Genomic DNA, 7,168 nt, shown 5'->3' on the forward strand with positions numbered 1-7,168 from the left:
ACCACAGTGGTGTCGTGAGCATAGTATCGCTCAGTGGCCTCCAACACCACAATGGTGTCGTGAGCGTAGTATCGCTCAGTGGCCACCGACACCACAGTGGTGTCGTGAGCATAGTATCGCTCAGTGGCCACCGACACCACAGTGGTGTTGTGAGCATAGTATCGCTCCGTGGCCACCGACACCACAGTGGTGTCGTGAGCATAGTATCGCTCAGTGGCCTCCGACACCACAGTGGTGTCGTGAGCATAGTATCGCTCAGTGGCCTCTGACACCACAGTGGTGTCGTGAGCATAGTATCGCTCAGTGGCCTCCGACACCACAATGGTCTCGTGAGCATAGTATCACTCATTGGCCACCGACACGACAGTGGTGTCGTGTGCATAGTATCGATCAGTGGCCACCAACACCACAGTGGTGTCGTGAGCACAATATTGCTCAGTGGCCGGCAACACCACAGTGGTGTCGTGAGCATAGTATCGCTCGGTGGCCAGCGACACCACAGTCGTGTCGTGTGTATATTGTCGCTCGGTGGCCAGTGACACCACAGTGGTGTCGTGTGCGTAGTATCGCTCAGTGGCCGGCGACACCACCGTGGTGTCGTGTGTATAGTGTCGCTCGATGGCCAGCGACACCACAGTGGTGTCGTGTGCATAGTATCGCTCAATGGCCGGCGACACCACAGTGGTGCCGTGTGCATAGTATTGCTCAATGGCCGGCGACACCACAGTGGTGTCATGTGTATAGTGTCGCTCAGTGGCCAGCGACACACAGTGGTGTCGTGTGCATAGTATCGCTCGGTGGCCAGTGACACCACAGTGGTGTCGTGAGCATAGTATCGCTCGGTGGCCAGCGACACCACAGTCGTGTCGTGTGTATAGTGTCGCTCGGTGGCCAGTGACACCACAGTGGTGTCGTGTGCGTAGTATCGCTCAGTGGCCGGCGACACCACCGTGGTGTCGTGTGTATAGTGTCGCTCGATGGCCAGCGACACCACAGTGGTGTCGTGTGCATAGTATCGCTCAATGGCCGGCGACACCACAGTGGTGCCGTGTGCATAGTATTGCTCAATGGCCGGCGACACCACAGTGGTGTCATGTGTATAGTGTCGCTCGGTGGCCAGCGACACACAGTGGTGTCGTGTGTATAGTGTCGCTTGGTGGCCAGTGACACCACAGTGGTGTCATGTGCATAGTATTGCTCAATGGCCGGCAACACCACAGAGGTGTCATGTGTATAGTGTCGCTCGGTGGCCAGTGACACCAGAGTGGTGTCGTGTGTATAGTGTCGCTCGGTGGCCAGCGACACCACAGTGGTGTCGTGTGCATAGTATCGCTCAGTGGCCGGCGCCACCACCGTGGTGTCGTGTGTGTAGTGTCGCTCGGTGGCCAGCGACATCACAGTGGTGTCGTGTGTATAGTGTCGATCAGTGGCTGGCAACACCACAGTGGTGTCGTGCGTATAGCGTCGCTCAGTGACCTCCGACACCACAGTGGTGTCGTGAGCATAGTATCGCTGAATGGCCGGCGACACCACAGTGGTGCCGTGTGCATAGTATTGCTCAATGGCCGGCGACACCACAGTGGTGTCATGTGTATAGTGTCGCTCAGTGGCCAGCGACACACAGTGGTGTCGTGTGTATAGTGTCGCTCGGTGGCCAGTGACACCACAGTGGTGTCATGTGCATAGTATTGCTCAATGGCCGGCAACACCACAGAGGTGTCATGTGTATAGTGTCGCTCGGTGGCCAGTGACACCACAGTGGTGTCGTGTGTACAGTGTCGCTCGGTGGCCAGCGACACCACATTGGTGTCGTGAGCATAGTATCGCACAATGGCCGGCGACACCACAGTGGTGCCTTGTGCATAGTATTGCTCAATGGCTGGCGACACCACAGTGGTGTCATGTGTATAGTGTTGCTCGGTGGCCAGTGACACCACAGTGGTGTCGTGTGTATAGTGTCGCTCGGTGGCCAGTGACACCACAGTGGTGTCGTGTGTACAGTGTCGCTCGGTGGCCAGCGACACCACATTGGTGTCGTGAGCATAGTATCGCACAATGGCCGGCGACACCACAGTGGTGCCTTGTGCATAGTATTGCTCAATGGCTGGCGACACCACAGTGGTGTCATGTGTATAGTGTCGCTCGGTGGCCAGTGACACCACAGTGGTGTCGTGTGTATAGTGTCGCTCGGTGGCTGGCGACACCACAGTGGTGTTGTGTGCATAGTATCGCTCAGTGGCCGGCAACACCAGAGTGGAGTACTGAGTGTAGTATCGCGCAGTGGCTGGCAGCAGCACTTTAGTATCTTTTGCATTCTGTTGGTGTTTTGTTTAGGTAACAATGAGTTACTCGCGTCCACAAGTTCTTTCTTTTTATAAGTACTTGTGCCCTTTCATCAACACAGATGAAGGAGATGATACGATTATTTACCATGAATAGGACAACAAACTTAATGTGCAAGTGTTGTGGAGTTGCGCTACATCTTACTGCCTATCATATGAAAGAGAAATACTAAGTGCCAAAGACAATGCAAGTAAACAAATATGTCAAACAAACAAATTTTGTATTTATTTACATATGTATATTTTCGAAATTTCATGAAAGTAGGGCAATAGGGTTGAGAACTTAAGAGAATTAACGATGAGATTAGTAAACGATTAATAATCTCCCGGCAATGTCAAGAACGGCCGGCGACAAATCAGTTAAGCCGTATTAGCGCTGCCGGAGCCAAGCGAATAAATTTGTACGAGACGAGACGTGTGGATGGCAGAGTGTTAAGTTGCGGCCACGTGACTGGTGGATTCTTCTTCCCCTCTCTGTAGCCGCTCTGCCCAGACACAGGCGGTGGGCAAAAATATGCAAAACTGGAAACACAACACATTAGCGTGCCTCATACGGCGTACCTAGGAAACCCACTGGCATTCAAAACAGCTTCCAGGCGCCTCGGAATGGAAAAATATCTGTCTTGAGTGATCTTCAAGGCAATCTCATAGCATTCTTCTTGCAAAATAGTGGCAACTTCAGGTAACTCTGAGGCTTTTCCCGGATGTTGCTGTTGTATACAGAGAAAGTGCGACGGTGGAAAACTGTAGCGAAATGCGGGAGGATCGACGCTTGCTGCGGCGAGTGGCATGTGACGCACAATATAAACAAATGTGACGTATTGCGTCTACATAGGCAGAAAGACCCATGTCTATATATAAAAGCCAATGTCCTCACTGAGTGACAAGCTCAGTCATCGCCCAGCTCAAACCGTTAAGGATGGAAACTTCAAGTTTGCAGAGGGTGTGGATTTTATAATGTAGACATCGTTTAAGAAGGGATTTTTCAAAATTCAGACCATAAGCGGGTGAAATAGGGGATGAAAGGTTTTTTAAAAAATGTAGCTATTACCGGAATTTTGAAGCTAGAACTACGAAAGCTGGTAATTGGTTTCTCAATCAGAAAATAAAAAAATAATTGTTTGAGCATTTTTGAAGATTCAACGAATAAGGGGGTAAAATAGTGGGTGAATGTTTTTTTGAAAATAAATAATCACTAAAGAGCTAATAAAGAATTTTTAAGGCTACATCTGTGCCAGTTGCTATTTGACTTCTCGGTTAGAAGTAAAAAAATACGTGTTTCAGTGTTTCTGGATGTTCAGCCCCTAACGGAGTGCAATAGGGGATGAAAATTTTTAAGAAAATATTTCGTTACATTAAAAAAAATTTAAGCTAAATTTATGAAAATTGTTATTTTACTTCTCGGTTAGATATTAAGAAATATTTATTAGGGGATGGAGGTTGCTATGGAAATATCTCCGCAACAATGGGAAAGGCATGATTAAGAAAAAGTTCGGACTACATGTACTAGAATCGCTTTTTGGTCAGAAGTACATTCGGAAAAGACCATGCTTTTATGGTCTTAATTAGCGTGAAAAGCTTAGAAGGTGTTGCATAGGGATTCGATTAATTTTAAAAAAAATCTCTGCAGGTCATACGGTCTACGCGAGCGAAGCAGCGGGCGCTAAGTTAGTTACTGTGTAGTGACACGGCTGCGGAGCGACCATTGGAAACAGTCACTTCCACAAAATATCGGGGAGTATGCGTAGGGAGGGACTTAAAGTGGAGCTTCCGCAAGGAGTATTAGCAGGAAAGCGAGATTACAGACTGAATTTCATTGTAGAAATCCTCAGGTAGTATAGCCTATCAACAAAGGAGATAGCTTAAGGAACACACGTCCCACCATACTTGAATATCGGTCGTCAATATCAGGTCCGTACTAGCCAGTGTAACACGCCCAGGGGTACAAATGGGTGGGGGTCTCACCACTTCTCTTGACCGTGCGCCCTATACCACGCCACGTACCTGATAATCCCGCGGCGGTTGTACTATTCTGCTCCACACTGCTGCTCGCTTGCCTCGAATTATCTATCGAAAATATGCAAGCGGATCTGTGGGAGCCACTCAACGTCAAGCACAACACTGTACTACGGCTGGTATGAACATCCGTATTCAGAGACGATAAGAAATCGCAGGTTGCACTGCTTACATTCTAAGTCATAAGTTTTGATGCCAACTTCTGGATGATTGTCTTTCCACAATATCACTTGGACGAGCGTACGCGTAACTGACACGACGCGGGTGATGGTTGATGATGCGGAAGCCGAATAATCGAACGAAAGTTCTTACGCTCGTCACAGATATTTGGTATCGGCCCTCCTTGACACTAGTAATAAATTTTAAAACTGTTCAGAAACTTAAATTTACAGTTCACAGTTCTCAATTGCACGAACGTGCGCGTAACCGTCGCGGCGCGGTTGATTGTTGATAATGCGGAAACGCGATGATCGAACGCACGTCCTCACGCTCGCTACAAGACACTGGAACTTGTTTGCACTCTTTTGTGGTAACTAATTTCTACTGATTCACATTGGTTCACTCTGAGAGACCGAACGCGGCGCAGATGATTGATGCTGTACGGTACGACACGCAACGAGAGAATACACAAATACGTTATCGGCGGCAATGCTCATTTTTTAATTACTTCTTGACGTACTTTCCTCTGAATCATTTGCATATTTTATCACTTTACTGTAACAGCACTTGTAGCAACACTTCAACTTTCATACTAACAATGCCTCTCACACGCAGAGCAACCAACAACACAACAAAACAGTTCCGTGTCCCGCGCTCGACTCGACAGACGCGGCTGCCCGCAAAGATACTCCGCAACCAATCCAGCGATATGACGGTACGCTTACATCAGGAATGATAGAGACGAACCAAAGAAGAGCAGCGCGTTTCGCTACAGTTTCATGTAGTAAGTGCGACAGTGTCAGGGAGATGCAGAGTCAGATTCAGTGAAAGGCGCTGCAAGAGAAGTATACTGCATTACGGTTCGGTTTAGTGTTAAAGTCCCGAGAGTGCGCGTTCCTAGAACAGTTAACATATATATATATATATATATATATATATATATATATATATATGTTAAGTGTTCTCTCCGGTTTTACCTTCATGGTCTTTCCGCGAGATATACGCAGGAGGAAGCTATATATATATATATATATATATTATATAAGGTTTTACCTTATATAGGTTTTATATATATTATATAAGGTTTTACCTTCATGGTCTTTCCGCGAGATATACGCAGGAGGAAGCTATATATATATATATATATATATATATATATATATATATATATATAGCTTACTCCTGCGTATATCTCGCGGAAAGACCATGAAGGTAAAACCGGAGAGATTTGTGCCCAAACGTAGGCTTACCGACGATCTATCTTCCCACGAGCCGTTCGCTAATGGAACAGGAAAAGGTGAGAGAGATACACAAAGTACCCTCCGCCACACCCTGTAAAATGGCTCGCAGAGTGTAGATGTAGATGTGAATGTGGTGCTGAGTACGAGGCTGAAGAGCGTCTGCTGCCGGAACCATACTGTGGTTGGGCATAACGGCGAACCGACAGCATCGTCCCACCCTTTTCCGCGCTAATCACTTTGTTATTCGGGTCCAAGTATAGGCACGATAATCGGGGGACATTCGAGAACAGCTGGTACAGTAGTCTTCAGTCGGAGGACCCGTTTGATGCAGCTCTCCAGACCAGCGTATCTTGTGCATGGGTCTTTGTCTCCCTGTAACTAACTCATCTGAACTTGGCTACTGTAGTCAAGCCTCACTCGGCCTATACAATTTTAATCCTCCACACTTGACTTAACTAGTAAACTGAGGATTCCTTGAAGTCTCAGGGTTTTACCTATGAACCGATCCATCATTTTAATAAATAGATTTCTTTTGCCCCCAGTTCAATTCAGCACCATCTCATTAGGTACTCGATCTACCCACCTTATCTTCAGCATTCTTCTATAGCACCACTTTTCAAAAGCTTCTGTTCTTTTCTTGCCTGAACTGTTTATTGTGTGCGTTTGACTTCCATATAAGGCCACGTTCGAGACGAATACTTTCAGAAAAGAATTCCTAAACCTTAAATTTATATTTCATGTTAACAAAATTCTCTTCTTCAGAAATGCTTTTCTTGTAGTTGCCAATCTGAGTTTTATATCCTCTCGACTTCGGCCATGAGTAGCTATTTTGCTGTCCAATTAGCAAAACTCGTGTACTCCATTTAGCGCCTCATTTCGCTATGTGTCATTTCGCTTATCATCACCTAATTTCTTTTGGCTTCGTTCCAATGACCTTGTTTTAGCCCATTATTAAGACACTATACATTCCGTTCATTTTAAAACAAAATTGTCCCATATTATTGTTACAAATCCTACGTAGTTCTGTGTTGTGTACGTAGTTCAGCGTAGTCAGCGTGTACACAACTTTCCCACTAGAGCGCGCCCCGCTAAGCACAATAGCGCAGGCGCAGCGCTCGTCCGTCTCCGCACTACGAGATGGCGCTGTCATAGAGACGGACCAAATTCTGCTTCCGCCGACCCGCGTATTAATATGTAATGCAGGCAATGAGATTGCTGCTAACGTAGAACCTTTTCTCCTCGCGGATCACACTCGCGCAGTGATACCCGAACGCGCGAGGTATTATAACGAGTGTACAGCCCTCCGACTAGTTAGTTTGCATTAGTCTGTAGTCAAGTTTCAGTCTGCACCTAATAAGATTATCATATTCCTGTACATAGCCATGAAGAGAAATGTATAGACACTTTGTC

The sequence above is a fragment of the Schistocerca americana genome, chromosome 10, assembly GCF_021461395.2.
Source record: "Schistocerca americana isolate TAMUIC-IGC-003095 chromosome 10, iqSchAmer2.1, whole genome shotgun sequence".
NCBI classification, from domain to species: domain Eukaryota; kingdom Metazoa; phylum Arthropoda; class Insecta; order Orthoptera; family Acrididae; genus Schistocerca; species Schistocerca americana.